General features: G+C 42.1%; 1 pseudogene; it reads right to left on the bottom strand.

Moving 5' to 3' along the window:
- Window positions 1-1,065: 1,065 nt before the first annotated feature.
- LOC131189599 (zinc finger protein 850-like) lies at window positions 1,066-22,498 on the bottom strand (annotated as a pseudogene).
- Window positions 22,499-22,610: the final 112 nt, after the last annotated feature.

A 22,610-nucleotide genomic window follows, 5' to 3' on the forward strand; every position in this document is an offset into this window, starting at 1 on the left:
TATCCTTTGTAGGGCTAAGAATTTGTGATTGACCCGAGTCAAAAAGAGAATTTCAGGTCTGAATAGATATTTGATCATGGATCTCAGTAGTCTTCTATGTGTCAAATGAATCATAATGTAAAATGTTATTCTTGTATTGTGGCATGTTCGCTTATTCATTGTAATGCATACTTCTTTCTTTTTTCCACATCTTCTGCAACCGTTTTATAAACAATTAAAATTACACTTTTCTTTGAATCTTATAGACAAAGAAGATGCCACTCCAGACAACTGAGAACAACAAGCAACATTGAAAAGGGAAGCAAATCAAGCCAGAAATCAAAATATTTTCCATTTCCTTCAGAAAACCACAAAATTCTTCCTCAGCAGGTGAGAGAGAAATCAGAGAAAATCAAGAAGACTTTTCAAACTGGAGAAGATATACAAAACTCAAGGATACATTACATGAAAGATTAAGGGACCTTATTTTTCATTCAGAAAAAAAAGGGATATTTCTGGAAGTCAGTGAGTAGAAAAAGATAAATTAAGACAGCCATGTAGAGCCGACAGTAACACAGGCCTCTCTACCTGAGGAAAAAAATGGTTTGAATCAAACTAAACAAGGGATTGTCCATATTTTTGACCTCCTCAATATCAGTGGTGGATAAGCTCCATAGATGTGCCTATTGTAGGAAAAGCACGGATAGTACATCACAACTGATTATGCACAAGAGGATCTACACTGTCAAAAAGCCATAGAAATAATACAAATGTGACAAAAGGTTTACTCTAAACAGCTCTCTTCTGATTCATGGAAAGATACACACGGAACAGATGCTGGGATGAAATACAGCCAGCTCTATCCGGCTCGTGAGAGTCGGTAGGGCCAACTGCCTGAAGCCCCCGCTCACCCACACGGATGTCATGTCTCTTTGCGACAATTTTCAGCCTCTGCGCATGCGCGTGCACACATTTGCGAGCTGGTAGGGAAGGTAAGTGAATTTCATTCCTGGACAGATGCCCTACAAATGTACTCGCTGTGGTAAGTGCTTTACTAAGTACGGCAATTTTATGGTACATCACAAGACTCACACCACGGAGAAAGTGTGTGAGTGTCCAGTTTTTGGGAAAAGTTTCATTAGAAATCCCCACCTCATGAGTCACCAGAGGACTCACAAAGAGAAATTCTTTGAATGTCCTGATTGTGGGAAATGTTTCAGTCAGAATTCCCACCTCCTGATACACCAGAGCAAAGCTGGCTGAGGAATTCTGGGAGTTGAAGTCCTCAAGTCTTAAAGTTGCCAAGGTTGGAGACCCCTGGTCCAGCCTACTCTTGAAAACCTCCAGAACACCCACAAAACCTGGAGGTTTTATTGCATTGATTCATTACTCTCACTGACAAAACAAATTATCCTTTAGGTTAGGCTTCATTTTAACAAGCTTCCACCCATTATTTCTTGTCCTGCTGCTCTGGTGCCCTAGAGAATAAGTCAATGCGCTCTTCTTTGTGACAGACCCTCAAGAACTGGAAGACAGCTATAATGTCCCTCCTTTATAATCTTTGTTGCTATTCTCTGCATATTTTCCAGGGTCTCAACATCATGGTGAGCAGCACTCAACACAGTATTCTGAGTGTGCTGATTCTACACCAGCTACACTATCACCAGCACTGTAAAACGCTTCTTCTAACATTTTATTAAATATACAATTTAAAAACATTAGACATGGTGCGACTTGTCCAGTACATATTTTTCTAACACTTTTTCTTTCGTGTAGATTACAATATAATGTCATGCATATTCCGTATATACTTTTTGTACATTCAATCACACTCGTTACATACATATTCCCTTCATATCTATTCAAATCCTGTTTACTCTTATCTAATATTTCTTATATTATTATTTTTTTCTCCCCTTTTCTTCACTTTGTTTCTAATTCTCTATCCCTACATTTCTCCTTTTCTCTAGTCATTTATAAAATGTATTCCAGGTTACATAGAATTCCGATTCATCTTTATCTTTGAGCTTCATTGTTAACCTGTCCATTTCTGCACAGGTCAATATTTTGTTGATTATTTCTGCCTTTTGTGCGAATATCAACCTCGCTGCCGTGAATGTGTACTATAAGATATATTTCTTCTTTTTTGTAATTATCCCTTACTATGCTCAGAAGAAACAGTTCTGGCGTCATGTCTATCGTCTGGTTTAACATCTCTTCTAGCCACTGTTTTATTTGGAGCCCAGCTCCATTGCATTTCTCGTCATCGTTTGTGGGACTAAAATTGCCACGTGAAACAGCCTTTCACCTTCATTGCAGTACATTTGCTGTTGCTGCCTTGCGCAGCAGGACAGTGAAATTTAGCCCGCTTCCCAATGGGGGAGATGAGGTCCCCTCCTCCTCCTGGAATCCATAATGAAGGAGAAGCCCTGGCAGCCATGCCGGGCGAGGAGGGGTGTGTGCTGGGACTGTTGCCGCCACCTTTCTCTTTAAATCACATCTCTTTGTCACCATGCATGCTCTCCCGCCCCCCTGCGCCACGCTGCCTTGAAGTGAGCCGTCCTCGGTAGAAAGAGCACGTGGCAGGCTCCTCTCAAGGGCCTGAGCATGACAAACCAATTGGGAAAAGATGGGGGAGAAGGATAAGGTAAAGAGGAGGAACGGGGGCATCTTGGCTCGCTCTCGCCTCCCGGATGGCTTTTCCGGCAGAGCTCCTGTGTTGGGATGCCCTGTCTTTCCCTCCCTCTCTCTCTCTCTCTCTTCTGGGTGAGGGAAGGGAAGGAACCCCTGAATTGGTGTTGGAGGGTGGGAATCTGACATCTGTCCAGAGGCTGATAAGCCCAGGAACAGTGTGTCCATAAAGCCCAACCGGACAAAGGGATGCGGGGCATCCCAACACAGGCAGCTCTGCCGGAATAGCCATCTGGGAGGCAAGAGTGAGCCAAGATGCCTCTGTTCCTCCTCCTTACCTTACCTTACCTTACCTTATTCCCCTCCCCCATCCTTTCTCAATTAGTTTGTCCTGCTCGGGCCTGGCGGCTCTGAAGAGGAGCCTTCCAAGCATGCTCTCTACCAACGATGGGCTCATTTCAGGGTGGCACAGGGGGCGGAGCATGCATGGTGATGAAGAGGCATGATCTAAAGAGACAGGCAATCAGGGTGGGGGAGGGAAGTGGTGAAGAAGAGTCGATGGCAACAGCCTTGGCACACACCCCTCCTCGCCCAGTGCGGCTGCCAGGGCTACCTCTTCTCCCTCACCACTGCTGCCTCCCTGGAGCCTTCCATGAGGTAGCAGTGCACAACCCGGGGTGGCTGTGATTCTCCTCAGGCGATGCTCTCTTCTTTTTCTCTGAGGAGAATCTTCGCCAGCAGCCTGGTGAGGAAGCGGGGCATCGAACACAGGCAGCTCTGTCAGAAAAGCCATCTGGGAGGCGAGAGCAAGAAGAACACATTTTGATTCTACGTTGTCATGGGCCCCATGAGGACAAACTCCAAACTCTGAAGTAGTCACTGTGAAGCTTAAAAACTTGCACATTCATTTGATGGCTTCATCAGGAAGAGAAGGGGTGGGGGTAATTCAGCAAAATGATCAGACTCAGAGATTCAGATTCAGAGTCTATTTCTCATCTGCAATCTCAGCTGGAGTTCAGAAATGAAATTCAAACCTTCTCCAAATTTGTCAACAAACAGGACACTGATATGGTTTCTCCCCTGTTGTTGTGACTCGTTCTCCCTCCTCTCCTCAGCCGGGCCCCTCCCGTCTCCAACCGGGCCTTTTATCAGACTCCGAGTCTGATAATGAAGATGAATGGCCTGTCATGATTCCAGCCCCTGGCCCTGGACCCATGCCCGGAGAGGATTCAAGGAGTGAAAGGAGAAGCCCAAAAAACCTCACTCATACAGTGTGTATTCCTTTGGCTCAGCCTTCAGAGCAGGAAGCCAGCCAGGTAGTGGAATTACCCGGGCCTAATCCCTCTGACCCCTCCCTTTCCCAGACGCTGACAGCAGATCCAACGGAGGACAATTTAGAGTGGGTGGACCCTTGCTTCTGGAGATCTGAGAGGCGACGCTAGCAGAAGGAAGGGTGGGGCGGGCCTGGATAAACGCTGAGTCATGGAGCCACACCCTACAGCCTATATAAAGGACCTGCTTTTGGCATTCCAACCTTGAATCAAGCAAAGTCTTATCTAGTTTGCTGATATCGGACCCTATCACTGAAGTCACAACTTGGATTCCTGCCTGCCCTGATAAACCTCGAAGGCACTTGGCAAGCTGCAGAGGCTTTGTTGCCAAGTCTGTTACAGACTTCCTTGACTTGTTCGTCGGAATGGGGGTGGGACACGACACCTGTGTGAGTCCCCTGATGTTTCACTAGGCTGGAATTCTTAGTGAAACTTTTGTCACAAACATGACACTCATACGGTTTATGTCCTGTGTGAGTTCTCTGGTGTACCATCAGGCGGCTTTTGTGACTGAACCTTTTCTCACAGAAAGCGCATTCAAAGGGTTTGTCTCCTGTGTGAATCCTCTGGTGTATCACCATTTGGGACTTCTGACGGAAATTTTTGCCACAAACAGGACACTCATACGGTTTCTCTCCTGTATGAGTTCTCTGGTGTATCATCAGGCGGCTTTTGTGACTGAACCTTTTCCCACAGAAGGGGCATTCAAACGGTTTGTCTCCTGTGTGTGTCCTCTGGTGACTCACGAGGTGGAATTTTTTCATGAAACATTCCCCACAATATGGACACTGATATGATTTCTCTCCTGTGTGAGTCCTCTGGTGTTTCACCAGGTTGGAATTGTCACTGAAACTTTTCCCACAAACTGGACATTCATACGGTTTCTCTCCTGTATGAGTTCTTCGGTGTTTCACCAGGCGACTTTTGTGACTGAATCTTTTCTCACAGAAAGTGCATTCAAACGGTTTATCTCCTGTGTGTGTCCTCTGGTGACTCATGAGGTGGAATTTTCTCATGAAACATTCTCCACAATATGGACACTGATATGATTTCTTTCCTGTGTGAGTCCTCTGGTGTTTCACTAGGATGGTATTGCAAATGAAACTTTTCCCACAAACCAGACACTCATACGGTTTCTCTCCTGTGTGAGTCCCCCGATGTATCATCAGGCTGGAATTGTGCCTGAAACTTTTCCCACAAAGAGCACATTGAAATGGTTTCTCTCCTGTGTGAGTCCTCTGGTGTTTCACCAGGCTGGAATTGTCAATAAAACTTTTCCCACAAACCGGACACTTATATGGTTTCTCTCCTGTGTGAGTCCTCTGGTGTATCACCAGTTGGGAATTGTGACTGAAACTTTTCCCACAAAGAGCACACTGAAATGGCTTTTCTCCTGTGTGTGTCCTCTGGTGACAGATGAAGTTGTATTTTGTATTGAAACTTTTCCCACAAAGAGCACATTGAAATGGTTTCTCTCCTGTGTGAGTCCTCTGGTGTTTCACCAGGTTGGAATTGTCAATGAAACTTTTCCCACAATCCGGACACTCATATGGTTTCTCTCCTGTGTGAGTCCTCCGGTGAATTACTAGGCTAGAGTTCTGTCTGAAACTTTTCCCACAATCAGGACATTCGAACGGTTTCTCCCCTGTGTGTGTCCTCTGGTGACTGATGAACTTGTATTTTTTAATGAAACTTTTCCCACAATCAGAACATTCAAATTGTTTCTCTCCTGTGTGAGTCCTCTGGTGATTCACTAGGCAGGTGCTATAACTGAAACTTTTCCCACAGTCAGGACATTCAAAAGGTTTTTCTCCTGTGTGAATCCTCTGGTGTTTCACCAGGCTGGAATTCCCACTGAAACATTTCCCACAATCGGGACAATCATATGATTTCTTTTTTGTGTACATGCTCTAGTGTATCACCAAGCCAGAGTTCTGACCAAAACATTTCCCACAATTAAGAGCATTCAAGGGGTTTCTCCCTGATGTGAGTTCTCTAATGTATCACCAGGTTGCCAAGCTCACTACATTGGGAGTACTTGTAGATCTTCTTTCCTATGTGAGTCCTTCCATGAACCACAAGGGAGCTGTTCTGATTAAACCTTTGGCCACATTAACATTGGTTTTCTCCAATGTGGATCGTTTCTTCATACTCAGTTGTGATTTGAAATCTGCATGTTTCCCACAATAGGCACGTCTGTGCAGCTGCAGAAGGTGACCCTAGAACCCGGCAACTGTCCTAAATGTGAGTTAGTTGCAAAGCATCCAAATATAAATCATGTGACCATGGGGCTGCTGCAATAGTCATGTATGAAAAATATCATAAGTCAGTTTTTTCAGGGGCATTCTAACTTCGGTCACTAAATGAACTGTTGTAAGTTGAGGACTACTTGTATCCTTGAGTTCTGCATACTCTACTTTTTCAAGTTCAAAATCTTTTTTTTGATCACCTGGTGGGGAAGGAGAAGAATTTTGGGTTTTCTGAAGAAAACGGAAAATATTTTTATTTGTGGCTTGATTGGCTTTCCTTTTTAGCGTTGCTTGTTATTCTCAGTTGTCCAGAGTGCTCTTATAGGCATCCTCTTTGCCTGTGGGATTGAAAAAAATGGGTAAGTTTTATTCTTTATAAAATGATTGCAGAAGATGTGGAAAAAGAAAAAATATATGATACAATAGCGGTGGAAAGCAAATATGCCACAATGCTAAAATAACCTTAGATTAATTATAATATATTTCACACATTGAAGATTACCAAGATCCAAGTTCACATTTGCATTCAACCATGAAACGCTCTTGTTGATTCTTAGTACAGCAATTATTGGATAGAATCACTGTAATTAAGATAAATACAACATATAACAGAACTAGCTGAATACTTGTGCTTCGCTATGAAAATATGTGATCCGGCATGATTAATCAACACAACTTGAAAACTAATGAGTAGTTATGATCGGCTTCTCCTCTCCCCTTCTCTGCCTCAAGCTTGCCCCACAGAAACCTCTCCTATCCTATCCCCCTCTCCTTCAGCCTTGCCCCACAGAAGCTTCCCCTAGCCTATCCTCTTTTCTCCCTCAGGCTTGCCCCACAGAAGCTTCCCCTATCCTATCCCCTTCTCTCCCTCAGGCTTGACCTACAGAAGCCTATCCTTTCCTATCCCCCTTCTCTCCTTCAGGCTTGCCCCACAGAAGCCTTCCCTATGCTATCTAATTGCTACCAACCTGCCTTCCATTGAGGACCTGTATACTGCACGAATTCAAGAAGAAGGCCATGAAAATATTTACAGATCCCTCACATCCTGGACATAAACTGTTTCAACTCCTACCCTCAAAACGACACTATAGAGCACTGCACACCAGAACAACTAGACACGAGAACAGGTTTTTCCCGAAGGCTATCACTCTGCTAAACAAATAATTCCCTCAACACTGTCAAACTATTTACTAAATCTGCACTACTATTAATCTTCTCATCGTTCCCATCATCAATCTCTTTCCACTTATGACTGCATGACTGTAACTTTGTTGCTGGTAATCCTTATGATTTATATTGATATTGATTGTTCCCGATTGCTTATTTGTACCCTCAGCTTAACATTAAGTGTTGTATCATTAAGTGTTAAATTGTACCCTATGACCATCATTTCTGTTGTAAATGTTGTACCTTGATGATGGTATCTTTTCTTTTATGTACACTGAGAGCATTTGCACCAAGACAGATTCCTTGTGTGTCCAATCACACTTGGCCAATAAAAATTCTATTCTATTCTATTCTATTCTCTCCATCAGGCCTTGTCCAATAGAAGCCTCCCCTATACTATCCCCTGCTTGCTGCTGTGAAAGTAAAACTGAAACTGAAACTCCTCTCCTCTGCTTGTGTTTTGCATTTGGAACAGATTTATTTTCAGGTGGGGAGGGGGAGTAGAACTCCTCAGCATCAGAGCGTGTTAATAATAATATAGAAAATACTAATGCTCTGATGGTCATTTTGAAAAATCCTTTCTTAGTGAGCACCTAGAAGCCAAGAGGAAAATACATGGCAAATTTCAAGTTTGTAGGCTTTATGGTTCTAGAGATTTTGTGATGATGTGTGAGTGTATTTTGCTTTTATATATATAGATAATAGAGTTGGAAGTGAGCTTGAAGGACTTCTAGCCCAGGGGTCCCCAACCTTTTGGACCTCAGGGACCGCCAAGTTCATAATTTTAAATCCCGCAGATCACTAATACGAATCCAGTGCACCACTTGCTGAAGCACCTGGACTCCCAGTGCGGGATGGGGTCCTTCAAGCACTCCCCCCACCTCTCTTCACTCTCTCTTTCTCCCCCCCCTCTTTTTTCCACTTATTTTCTCTCATTATCTGATTCCCTCTGTCTCTTTCTTTCTCTCTCTGTTTCATTCTCTTTCTCTCTCTCATTCTCTCTCATTCTTTGTCTCTCTCATTCTCTGTCTCTTTCTCTCTTTCATTCTGTCTCTCTCTCTTATTCTCTCTCTGTTGCTTTCTCTCTCTCACTCATTCTCTCTTTCTGTCTCATTCCGATTCTCTCATTCTCTCTTTCTGATTCTCTCTTTCATTCTGTCTCTCTCTCGTTCTGATTCTCTCTTTCTTTCTCTGATTCTCTCATTCTGTCTCTCTCTATCTGATTCTCTGATTCTCTTTCATCCTGTCTCTTTCTCTCTCATTCTGATTCTCTCTCATTCTCTCATTCTGTCTCTTTCTCTCATTCTCTTTCATTCTGTCTCTCTTTCATTCTCTGTCTCTTTCTCTCTCTTTCATTCTCTCACTCTCCCTCTTTCGCTCTCCCCCTCTTTCTGTCTCTCTCTCTCTCTCTCCCTCCCTCTCTCTTTCTCTGTCTCATCTCTCTCCCCCATTCTCTCTCCCACTCTTTCATTCTTTCTTTCATTTTCTCTCTCTCATTCTCTTTCTCTCTGTCATCTCATGGGCCAGCCAGTGTCTTGGGGCTGAGAGGAACTCAAGCAAGAGATCAAGATTCACTTCTGCTCTGGAAAATGGAGCGAATCTCCATCTCCCCCTCCCCTTCCCTTGCCAGACAAGGAGTGATTGGGAAGGGAGGGCGAGGGGCAGGGACAGCCACTGGTGGGTTCAGAGGAAAGGAAGCTACAGCTGAGGGAAGAAACAGCCCGGGGCCCTTTGTCTTCAACCACACTACACTTAAAGACTTTCACCTCCCTGATTCTTTTTTTTTTTATTCAAAAAGTTTTACAAAATTCCCCCCCCCTTTCCCCCCCCCCCCGACTTCCCGGAACGAACACAAGGTATAGTTAAAAATAAAACAAACATATGCTAAAAAATTTTCATCCCAACTTAATTATACCCCTACAATCATCAATTCCTAACTTCCCCAAAACAATCAAAATAATACATCATAATCATTCAAAACAGTCTGATAACTCTTAGTCTGATATCTACGTTGAATATAGTCAATCCATTTTTTCCATTCCTTTAAGTATCTTTCTTGCGTATTGTCTTTCAAAAAGGCTGATATCTTCGCCATCTCAGCCAAATTGGCAACCTTCAATATCCATTCTTCTGTTGTAGGTACTTCTTTTTTCTTCCAGTATTGTCCTATTAGTAATCTTGCTGCTGTTATTAGATTTAAAATCAATTTAGTCTCAATTACTGTACAATCCGTAATAATTCCCAACAAAAAAAATTGCGGCAGGAACTTTATCTTCTTTTTCAAAACATTTTGTAAGATCCACCAAATTTTTATCCAAAAGGCCTTTATATCCTTACAAGTCCACCAAATGTGAAAATATGTAGCGTCATCACAATTACATCTCCAACATTTTGCTTGCATATCTGCATACATACACGATAATTTTTTAGGATCTAAATGCCATCTATAAAACATTTTATAAAAATTTTCCCTCAAATTCTGTGCCTGCGTGAATTTAACATTTCTAACCCAAATTCACCTCCCTGATTCTTATGATGGCATCTTCAACTGGGGTTACTCTTCAGACACAAAAGACCCCACCATGTACACACTACACATTGCTGCAGTTACTGCTTCTGAGCAATGCTTTAATCTCACAGGGTGTGTAGACAACCAAGAAGTCAGCACCAAAAACACATTAGACTAGAAAATCATTAAGAGTCCCCATAGAAGCTGATAGACCAAAAGAAGAACAAAACCAGAGTGATTAAAATTCCAATGTAGTGGAAAACCCCAAGAAGAAGAACAGGATCAGAGTAATTAAAATTCCAATATAATGGGAAGGGAAGAAAAGGTAATGCAACTGCAGGAGGAGATGGACTACAATAACAAAAAGGAAGCAAACGGAAAGGCGCTAAAGACAGAGGATAAAAACAATATCAGTTTTAGGGAAACACACTTTTGATAAATAAAATTAATACTAGCAAGCACTTCCTTGCCAGTACTCCAGGCAGAGAAAACACAACATAGGGAAAAAAAACAGGAATGAAATCATTAACATAGGAACTGCACAAGGCCAGAACCATTAGTGCAAACTACACAAAGGATTTCAAAAGTAAAAAGAGTATAAAACACCTAGTCACCCACAATTTGTTTGCTAGCCCAGGAAGGTGTGTCCTTGCTGCCGCTTGTACCTCAACCAACATACTGTACTTCAACCAACATATTTGGGGGCTTGAGGCTAAAACATACAGAGATGGTTGCAGGAGTTGGGTATGGCTAGTCTACAGAAGAGAAGGAGAGGGGGTGAAATGATAGCCGACTTCCAATATTGGAGGGGCTGCCACAAAGAAGAGGGTCTCAACTTCTTCTCCAGAGCATCTGAAGGCAGAACAGGAAACAATGGATGGAAACGAATCAAGGAGAGAAGCAACCCAGAAACAAGGAGACGTTTCCTGACTGTGACCAGTTTGCCTGCAGAAGTTGTGGCTGCTCCATCACTGGAGGCTTTCAGGAAGAGACTGGACAGCCACGTGCCTGAAATGTATAAGGTCTCCTGCTGGACCAGGGGGCTGGACTGGATGACCTCAAAGATCCCTTCCAACTGTTCTTCCTCATTCTAGTTGCTTCTCTGCTTCCACGCCGTGGAGGGAACCAAAGAGCCCGAATTGCTCCCGGATTCTCCTCCGACCTGCCCTCAACTCACCTTCCAGCTGATGCTTCGATCCTTGGAAGAGGCGAGAGAGCCGCTCTGCACGCCACTCTCCTCTCCTGTTCCGGAAGAGGAAGTTCCTCTGTGCTTCTCTCCTTTCGTCCCTTCTAGCAATACAGTACTCGATGGTTTTAACTCCTTTAGGATCAACCGGAGAGGCCGGCTTGTCCCTTCTCTACCGATGCCATCGGCCAGATCTTCTCACTGATTACGTGCTATCAATCACTTTCAGACTCCTAGCAACCGACCTTTGCAGCTGAGCCAAGTGATACAGTGAAATATGTACTTAGCTTGGGAAGATTAGCTACATGCTAATCCTTCAAATACTGAAAGACGTCTATCATATCACCCTAGTCCTTCTCTCTGTTATCCAATTCCTACAATCGTTCATTGTATGTTTTACCATTCACTCTCCTAAATGTCTTTGTTCTTCTTCTCTGCATTCTTTCTACAGTCTGAACACCTTTTTTGTATCCTGGTGACCAAAACTGGATGCAATGTTCAAGGTGCAGTCTTACCGATACAGTAAGTATACTGTATTATATACTAAGTGTTAGTACTGTAGTATGATACAGTACTAACACTTCATGTGATCTTGACACTAGCCCTCTGGTGCTGCAGACGAGGACTGCATTGACTTTTTTGCCACTTACATCACACTGCTAGCTCATATGTAAGTGTTTCTAGGTCTCCTAGTTACTGCTCTTTAGCCAGGTACAACCTCTTTTATAGATGTGCATTTAGCTTTTCTTGCCTAAGTGCAAGGGTGAAATCCAGCAGGTTCTGACAGGTTCTGGAGAACCTGTAGTGGAAATTTTGAGCAGTTCGGAGAACCGGCAAATACCACCTCTGGCTGGCCCCCGAGTGGGGTGGGAATGGAGATTTTGCAACATCCTTCCCCCAGGAATGGGGTGGGAATGGAGATTTTGCAGTATCCTTCCCGCCATGCCCACCAAGCCATGCCCACAGAACCGGTAATAAAAAAAATTGGATTTCACAACTGCCTGAATGTAAGACCTTATTTTTCCCACCTCTGAATTGCATTTTGCTGGACAGGGCCCATGTGTCAAGAGGATCCTTCGGGATCTTGGGCTTATCTTCTAAAATGCTGGCTATTCCCCCCAACTGGGTGTCATCTGAAAATTTGATGAGTTCCCTTTCAATCTCTTCATCTAAGTCATGTAGGAACAAACTGGATATACTAGATGAGATATTCAATGTCCCAAACATCCTTTTCAAAATGCAATTGATGAGGTGCCGGTGGCCTTTTGCCAGCTGGACAGATATGTAGCAGGGGGGATGCCGGTAACGTTTGTCACCGAGCTGATAAAAATGCAGATGGGGTGCACATAATGATCCAGTTTCATCATGCTGGATGCTGGGTATAGAAAGACCCTTGGTGCTAAGATTACCTTGGCTATCAAAATAGAACCCTTATTTAAACTGGAGGAGGCGGCTTCTTAAAATCCAGAGGACTAAAGCAAAAGGAGAGCTGGGAAGGGACCCAGGGGCCCCAAACTCCAAAACGGCATGTCAGGGTAATGTTGATTTAATAGCTGACCAGCTGCTGTAATACTGAAATGAAAATGCAAGGAGAATGAGTCAGCAGGGTTATCACTTTAAGAGGCTGTAAATGTAAGAGAGGCCCTGTGAGAGTGTTCTCTCTCTCCATGTGTGCTTCTGTGCTATAGTTAATGATTGAGTGCCTGATTTTGCCTAGTACTTGTATGTATGTATTCCCTGTAGATAAACCAGTTTGAAAGACAAACATCTGTTTACTGTATTTTGCTCCTGGGTTGTTTCAAAAAAATCACACTTTTGCGCACTCTGACACAGTGTGCGTCTGGTAGGCTGTCTCAGGGTTGCCATCTGGGGTGGTCCTGGAGGGGGAAAGGAAAGGAGAAGCTCTGCCGGTGGGGAGGGTTAGCACCTGGATTGAATGGAGCTTAAGCGGAGGCCGAGTAATGCACCAAGCAGCTGACAGCTGCAGAGGAAAGTGCTGATCAGCTGGAAAGCTGAAGGCCTCACCGATCAGCTGGAGCCCCAGAGCACGCATCGATCAGCTGAAAAGCGACCAAAAAGTAGGTATGCTGGCGGGGAGAAGACACAACCAGTCCGAAGCTTCTCCGCCATTTTCAGCATCCAGAAGCTGCTGAGGAGCGGAGGATTATACAGGGGTGTTAAACCCAGGTGTGAAGCAGCAGCGGCTAGCAATGACTTCGATCACAGTTATTTTGTGCTGAGTTTTCAAGCCTATATTAAACGTATCTCATGCCAAGTACTATGTCACTAGCTGTTTTCTGGTGATGGAGGCTCGGAATGTAACAGTAAGTCAGCGCTCGATCCTTGCCCCACCCCACCCCCGTCTCCAGCTGTTTGTCTACCAGTTTCCTGCAAGGCATAGGAAGGTAGGGGAGCATTGTGGGAATTGCTGAGGGAACAGCGATGGAGGCTGCTGCCAGCGTGGCAGAGGACCTGACCCCAGTGGCAGTCCTTCCAGCGCAGGACAATGGGGCTGTCCAGTTGGATGTACGCCCTAAGGAGCGTGAGGTTCCTGGACATGTACAGCCAGCCCAGGTGGCATTGGTCCAGGACGCAGGGCAAGAGATGGAACCCACTGGGGAATGGTGGTGGAGTTCATTGGTGTCCACTGGTTCAGGACCCTGCTACAAACACGGAATCTGTCTGGCAGCTATTTGACGTGGCAGGAGAGGCGTTGGTCTGAGGGTGATGATGATGGGGAATGGAGTTATTCCACCACACCTGGCAGTCAAATAATGGAGCTACTGTGGGAGCAGTTTGGCAAGGCCAGTTTTTGTGACGTTGGGTCCTGGCAGTGTTGGGAGTTGCCGGTGGGGGGAGAGGCAGCAGTCACCTGGAAGGCCTGGTCGCAGTTCAGTCAACAGCCAGTGGGTTCACCCAGCCCGAAGCTTTGGCTAGATGGTCACAGCAGATCTCAGGAGAACCAACTGGTGAGGGGTCCAGGACCAGGAACCTCCTTGATGGAGTTGGGCGGAAGGCAAAAGAGAGAAGAGAGAAATTGGAGCTTTGATAGATGACAGAGGTATAAGATGTTATAAAAAATTAGAGAAATGTGAAGTGGTTAGAAATTTTTTTCAGAATTTATATTCAAAGAAACCAGTTAATCGGGGAAAATTGCAAAGCTATTTAGAACAATATGTGGTGAAAATTGATCAAACATATAAGGAATTGATGGAAGAAGATATAACACAAGATGAGATTAATGGAATTATACAAAAAATAAAATTAGGGAAAGCTCCAGGTGAGGATGGATTACCTGCTGAGTTTTATAAAGAATTTAAAGAATTAATAATACCAAGATTGCAAAAATTATTCAATGGAATATTACATGGTGGAGAAGTACCTTCGTCATGGAATAGAACGGTGATATCCCTAATTCCTAAGCCAGATAAAGATTTAGAAAGGATTGAGTCCTATCGGCCCATTTCTTTAATTAATCAGGATGCAAAGATATTTACTGCTATTATAAGTAATAGATTAAATAGATTTATAGATAGATATATAAGTTACAACCAAGTAGGTTTTGTGAAGGGTAGATACATGAGTGATATTGTTAGAAGAGTATTAAATATTATAGATGTAGCTGAATATAATGGTGATAAAATTGGTATAGTATCATTGGATATTTTTAAAGCTTTTGATTCTGTACAATGGGAAACTATTAAAGTAATTGTGGAGGCTTTAGGCTTTGGTAATAAGTTTATACATGTTATTTCAAAATTGTACCAAAAAAGCAGTGCAAGAGTGAAGGTGAATGGAATATTAACTGAAGAGATAAAATTAGAAGCAGGTACGAGACAAGGATGTCCCTTGTCCCCAACATTATTTTTATTAGCTATGGAAATTTTGACAAAAATGATAGAAAAAGATGAAGAATTAGAAGGATATAAGCGGTATAAGATAAATTTGTATGTGGATGATACTTTAATTATTTTGAAAAATGTAGAGAAAGACCTGAAAAAGATATATAAGCATTTGAAAGAATTTGAGGAAATGACAGGTCTGAAAGTAAATTGGTCAAAGTCAGAATTATTGATGGATAGTAATGGTAATGAGTGTGAGAATATGCAAGAGCAATTTGGGATAAGGATTAAAAATACATTGAAATATTTGGGTATAGTGCTTTCACTCAAGGTTAAAGAATTGAAAAAACTTAATTATGATGTGGTGATTAATGAAATTGAGAAGAAGATAGACAAATATAAAATGTTAAAGTTGTCTTGGTTTGGTAGAATTGCAATGTGTAAGATGATGTTGCTGCCCAAGTTCAACTTTTTATTCGAGATGCTACCGCTAAATTTGACAGAGAAAGATATTGAAGGATATCAGAAAAAATTGGACAAATTTTGTAATGGTGGCAAAAGACCTAGATTAGTGAAGAAAATGTGGTATCAAAATCAAAAGGAAGGTGGATTAGGAATCCCCAAATTATTTAATTATTATTGTGCGTATGGTATCCGGATAGTGGTAAAAATATTTAAAGGTGAAGATAACTATTGAGAGACTTAGAGTTAAGGGATATAGAAATTTGGATCAAGGTGGTTTTAGATAAAGCAAACTCAAAATGTGTAATTAGAAGTTATTGGTTAAAGGGATTAAGTAAAAATGTGGAATAAATTTGTTAAAATTTTAATTCGGATATAATCTTTTGGGGAGACAATGGAAAATTGGCCGATTAAAATAATATAAAACGTAATGAAGTGATTAAAGAGGAAAATATAGAAATTATTAGAGATTGGATAAAAGTTATGGAAAATGAAAGGAGGAATAAAGAAATTATTGAAAAATTAGGGTTAAGTTGGTTTGAAAAATACAGATAGAAAATGGACAAAAAATTAAGGAAAATTATTGATAAATAGATGTGAAACTGAATTTGAATATTTAGTATCTCGGATTATGAAAGATGAAATTGGGCTAAAGGGACTCGTTAGTAGGGTTTATAAGATTATAAATTCTGATGAAAAATTACAAAGAGTGATGAGGACAAATTGGGAAAAAGATCTTAATATTGAAATACCAGAGTCAGATTGGAATGTGAATTGGAATAGTAGAATTATGAGAACTTTATCTATAAGGATTAAAGAGCATAATTATAAAGTTGTTTGGAAATGGTATTTGACTCCAGTAAGATTGTCACAAATGGATAAAAAAATTAGTAAAAAATGTTGGAGATGTGAGATGGAATTGGGGACTTATGAACATATGTGGTATAAATGTGACAAGGTTAAAAAGTTTTGGCAACAATTGGAGAAAATGATATTTGAAATGATGGGGAAAGTAATAATATTGAGAGTGGAAACTATATTATTGTTGGTAATTAAGGAAATAGAATTAACAAAATATGAAAAAGAATTGATTAGAATTATGATTATAATAGGTAGAATTATAATAGCTAGATATTGGAAATTAGATGTGATTTTTAGAATAAAAGAGTGGAATTCTGAAATGTGGAAATTAGCCATAAATGATAAAATGACATGTGATATTAAAATTAGAAGTGGTGTGTATAAAGAAGATATTTTCTGGAAGACTTGGAAACCATTCGTGGACTATGCGCTTGGAAAATTGGATGCTTCGGTACCTGTACCTCGAGAACGTGGATTTTGGCAATCATGAGGACATATCCGAAGACCCAAATCTTCCTTTTTTTTTATGTATAGCACAAGGGTGTAATAATGTATTTTCTTTTTTGTTTGTTGGAAAAAAGTAATTAAAAAATTTAAAAAAAAAGAAAAAGTTTTTTTCTTAAGACTCAAACAAAGATATTTCATCCTGGACAGATCAGAGACATTAAGGTGACTTATGGTAAATAAAAAGCCATTACAGACTTTATACAAGTAAAATACAAAACTAGATTGTTAATGCTTTGATGTTTTAATTTTGCTGTTGGTTCACCTGTTAACTACTTTTTAAATTTTGGGCCTGCTTCGCAAGGGGAGGAAACTAATATTGCTCCAATATATTTATGAATACTCAACTAGGGGTTGGGTAATATATCTAAATCTGTTATATCTAAATATATCTAAATCTGTTTTTGTCATCTTGAAGTACATTTTTCCTATTTAAATGTTGTGTCTATCCTTATTTTGTTTTTTAAAATGTATTTCTTTTTTTTCTTTTTTTTTTTGGAGTTTGTAATTTAAATTAATTTTCTGAATAACATATATTTCATTAAAAAGCCACTTTACGAGAAGCAAGTTCATGGGCTGCTCTATCTATTTTCTAACCCACCTCTAAAGTCATGGAAACCTAGCATTATAGGCTTGGAAGGGACCCTAAAGGGCTTCTAGTCCAACCTACTGCTCAAGACACCCCACTCAAATGTTTGTCCAGCCTATTCTTGAAAACCTCAAGTGATGAAGCACCCACAAAACCTGGAGGCAAACTATTGCATTGATTCATTTCTCTGACTGACTGAAAATTTCTCTTTACTTCTAGGTTGGACCTCATTTTAACAAGCTTCTATCCATTATTTGTTTTCCTGCCATCCGGTGCCCTAGAGAATGAGTCAACCCGTTCTTCTTTGTGACAGATGCTCAAGTAGTGGAAGACAGCTATCATGTCCCTCCTAATGACCCTTAATCATCCTTGTTGCTCTTCTCTGCATACATTCCAAGGTCTCAACAACTTTTTTGTATCATGGTGACCAGAACGGGACACAGTATTCTAAGTGTGGTTTCACCAGCACTGTGTAAAACACTTCTTGTTGCCTTCACACTATTTCTCTGTTGATGCAATCCAAGATTGCATTGGCTTTTTTGGCAGCTGCAGCAAAACCCTGGCAGAAGGGGTGCTTGTCCAGTTCTCATGCGCCCAGAAATACACGGCCTGCCGTCTGCCCTTTCGGAAATTTCCCGGAGACAGCCACCATTTTCAGTGCACCCACAACTCCTACAGTTTTAAGGTAGCAAAACAGAGCAGTTTTTCCCACCCCCAGTGACCCAGAAGCAACCACCATATTTGACACAAGAGGCAGCCATGGCAAAATGGCAGCTGCTTCCACAAGTCCTCTGCATGGGCCAGGGATGAATCTTAGGCACAGTTAAAATAACGGCTCTTTCCATAAGGCAGCCCAGAGATGCATGTCCTACCCTTCAGAGATCTTAAAACGGTATGGAGGAGGAAGAGGCTGTGACACCTGGTAGGGAGGGAGTCAGGCCTAAGTATTGCAGGGTTCCAGTAAAGTGGGGACCCCGTGAGGGAGGGAAAGGCCTGTGGGGACCACGTGGAGACCCTATGGTAGAAGGAAAGAACTATGGGGACCTGTTAGGGAGGGAAAGGCTCAGGAGGAACCAAAGGTTGGCATAGGGGAAGCCTTTGAAAGGCAAGCCTGGGTCTGCCCTAGGCCTTCCCCAAACTCTGAAGTAGCCACTGTTGCTCTTAACAACTTGCACATTCGTTTGATGGCTTCATCAGGGAGAGAAGGGAATGGCGGTAATTCAGCAAGGTAATCACACTTAGCCACCATTACAACATTGGCAGGCCACATTACACTTGTATCTCAAGGATTACTTGTACCATGGCTGGGGAATTATGGCACTCATAATCTGGAGGACAGCAGGGTAGAAGACGGAAGCTCCACATGGTGGAATTCCACAATCAATATAAAACACCCACCACCCAAAAGCCTTTCTGAGGAATCCCACAATTTCTGAACAACCTTTATCAAGCAACAGTTTCCACTTTTTTCTCTCCCAACTACAGGTCGAAACCTCATCAACTTTTGCCTCCTGTGGAATGATTTACACCTGAAGTAATGTCAACAGACTGGACATTTGAAAGGTCTCTCCCATGTCAGTCCTCTGGTGTTTCACCAGGTTTGAATTGAAACGGAAACGTTTCCCACAATCAGGACATCCAAAGTGTTTCTCTTCTGGGTATATCTTCTGGTGTCTTCTGAAGTAGCCACTATTGAGCTTAACAACTTGCACATTCATTTCACGGCTTTTATCAGGGAGAGAAGAGGGTGGGGGTAGTTCACTTATCCACTGATACCACATCCAACCGAAATTGGCAGGGCCCATTACAGTTGTATCTCGAGGACTACTTGAATTGTAGGGAGGAGGGAATAGAGATAACTGGGGTGCCGTAGCCAAAACAAAATGCTTTCCCTTGGGAACCAAGGACATTCCCATAGGTGCTCAGGAGACTGAGGTCATCTAGCAACTGGACTATATGCAGATTGGATCATGTGACTGATTGTGGAAAATGGCAAAAGTTGACTTTTAATTAGGTGAAAACCACCGGAACCTTTAGAGTCGGTTCTCACCAGCTTGTGCCAATATGACATATCCAATAAAACTATCCTTTAAGGAATCTACCCATCTTGGAGTGTTGTTTGATATGGGTATGTTACTTGGAACCTTGACAGGAAACACCACATGCTGGAATTCCACAATCAATGTAATATATGATATCTAGAAACAGGTAGTTCATCTTTAGCAAATAACAGATTCCACATTTTTTCTTTCCAACTACAGGTCTAAACCTGCAGTGTGTTGACTAAAATAGATCAGGCCAGTATTCAGAGTCTATTTCTCATCTACACTCTCAACGGGAGTTCAGAAATAAAATTCAAACCTTCACCAAACTCATCAACTTTTGCTTCATATGAATTTTATTATATGCAATAAGGATTTATTTAGGCCTAAAGTACTGTCCACAAACTGGACATTTCAGAGGTCTCTCCCATGTGAGTCCTCTGGTGTTTCACCAGGTTAAAATTGAAACGGAAACTTTTCCCACAATCAGGACATTCAAAGGGTTTCTCGCCTGTGTGAGTCCTCTGATGTATCACTATGTGGGACTTCTGACGGAATTTTTTGCCACAAACAGGACACTCATACGGTTTCTCTCCTGTGTGAGTCCTCTGGTGAAACACCAGGCGGCTTTTCTGACTGAACCGTTTCCCACAATCAGGACATTCAAAAGGTTTCTCGCCTGTGTGAGTCCTCTGATGTATTACCATGTGGGACTTCTGACGGAAATTTTTGCCACAAACAGGACACTCATACGGTTTCTCTCCTGTGTGAGTCCTCTGGTGTTTCACCAGGAGGCTTTTGTGATTGAAATTTTTCCCACAATCAGGACATTCAAAGGGTTTCTCGCCTGTGTGAGTCCTCTGATGTATCACCATTTGATACTTCTGGCAGAATTTTTGCCACAAACAGGACACTCATACGGTTTCTCTCCTGTGTGAGTCCTCTGGTGTTTCACCAGGAGGCTTTTGTGATTGAAATTTTTCCCACAATCAGGACATTCAAAGGGTTTCTCGCCTGTGTGAGTCCTCTGATGTATCACCATTTGATACTTCTGGCAGAATTTTTTGCCACAAACAGGACACTCATACGGTTTCTCTCCTGTGTGAGTCCTCTGGTGTGTCACCAGGAGGCTTTTGTGACTGAAATTTTTCCCACAATCAGGACATTCAAAGGGTTTCTCGCCTGTGTGAGTCCTCTGGTGTATCACCATTTGGGACTTTTGACGGAACTTTTTTCCACAAACAGGACACTCATAAGGTTTCTCTTCTGTATGAGTTCTCTGGTGTATCATCAGGTGGCTTTGGTGACTGAATCTTTTCCTACAGAAAGGGCATTCAAAGGATTTATCTTCTGTGTGTGTCTTCTGGTGACTCACGAGGTGGAATTTTCTAGTGAAACATTCTCCACAATATGGACACTGATGCAATTTCTCCCCTGCGTGAGTCCTCTGGTGCTTCACCAGGTTGGAATTGTCAATGAAACTTTCCCCACAAACCAGACACTCATATGATTTCTCTCCTACGTGAGTCCTCTGGTGACTGATGACCTCAGATTTTGTAATGAAAGTTTTCCCACAATCAGGACATTCAAAGGGCTCTCCTGTGTGAGCCCTCTGATGCTTCACGAGGCTGGAATTCTTAGCGAATTTTTTCCCACAAAGAACACATTCAAAGCATTTCTCTCCTGTATGAGATCTCTGGTGTATCACCATTTGGGACTTCTGACAGAAATTTTTGCCACAGACAGGGCACTCATATGGTTTCTCTCCTGTGTGTATCCTCTGGTGACTCATCAGGCCGCTTCTGTAGTTGAACCTTTTCCCACAAACAGGACATTCAAATGGTTTTTCTGTGTGTGTCTTCTGATGATTGATGACCTCGGATTTTGTAATGAAGCTTTTCCCACAATCAGGACATTCAAAGAGTTTCTCTCCTGTGTGAGTCCTCTGGTGAATCACTAGGCTGAAGTTGCGTGTGAAACGTTTCCCACAATCAGGACATTCAAAGGGTTTCTCTCCTGTGTGAGTTCTCTGATGTTTCACCAGGTGGGAATTTTGACTGAAACATTTCCCACAATCAGGACATTTAAAGGGTGTCTCTCCTGTGTGAGTCATCTGATGACTGGTGACCTCATATTTTGTGACGAAACTTTTCCCACAATCAGGACATTCAAAGAGTTTCTCTCCTCTGTGAATCTTCTGGTGAATCACTAAGCTGGAGTTGTGTCTGAAACTTTTCCCACAATCAGGACATTTAAAGGGTTTCTCTCCTGTGTGAATCCTCTGGTGTACCACTAGATGAGAATTGTGATTGAAACTTTTCCCACAATCAGGACATTCAAAGGGTTTCTCTCCTGTGTGAGTCCTCTGGTGAAGCACCAGGCTGGAATTGTGACTGAAACTTTTCCCACAATCAGGACATTTAAAGGGTTTCTCTCCTGTGTGAGTCCTCTGATGATTCACCAGGCTATCATTCCGACTGAAACTTTTTCCACAATCAGGACATTCATAGGGTTTCTCTCCTGTATGTGTTCTCTGGTGCATCAGAAGGAGGGAATTTGCAGTGAAACATTTCCCGCAATCAGGACACTCATATGATTTCTTTCCTGTGTGCATCTTCTAATGTATCACCAGGCCAGAATTCAGACCGAAACTTTTTTCACAATCAGAGCATTCCCTGGTGAGAGTTCTCTAATGGATCACCAAGTTGCCAAGTTCAGTACATTGGGAGCACTTGTTGGGCTTCTCTCCTGTGTGGGTCCTTCCATGAACCACAGGGGAGCTGTTTTGAATAAACCTCTGGCCACATTAGTATTGCTTTTCTCCAATGTGAATCATTTTGGGCATACTCAGTTGCGATTTGAAATCTGCACGTTTCCCACAATAAACACGTCTGTAGATCTGCAAAAGGGGATCACGTGACACTAGAACACAGCAGCCATCATAAATGGGAGTTAGCTGCCAAGCATTCAAATATAAATCACATGACTATGGGGCTGCTGCAATAGTCATGATATATGGTCATAAGTCAGTTTTTTCAGTTGGCGTTGTAACTCCGAACAGTTACTAAATGAACTGTGGTAAGTTGAGGACTACCTGTAATGTATCCTTGTGTTCCGCATACTCTACTTTTTCCAGTTTGAAATCTCTACTTGATCACCTGCTGGGGAAGGAGGAGAGTTTTGTGGTTTTCTGAAGGATATGGAAAATATTTTGATTTCTGGCTGGATTTGTTTTCTTTTTTAACGTTGCTTGTTATT

The sequence above is a fragment of the Ahaetulla prasina genome, chromosome 2, assembly GCF_028640845.1.
Source record: "Ahaetulla prasina isolate Xishuangbanna chromosome 2, ASM2864084v1, whole genome shotgun sequence".
Taxonomy (NCBI): domain Eukaryota; kingdom Metazoa; phylum Chordata; class Lepidosauria; order Squamata; family Colubridae; genus Ahaetulla; species Ahaetulla prasina.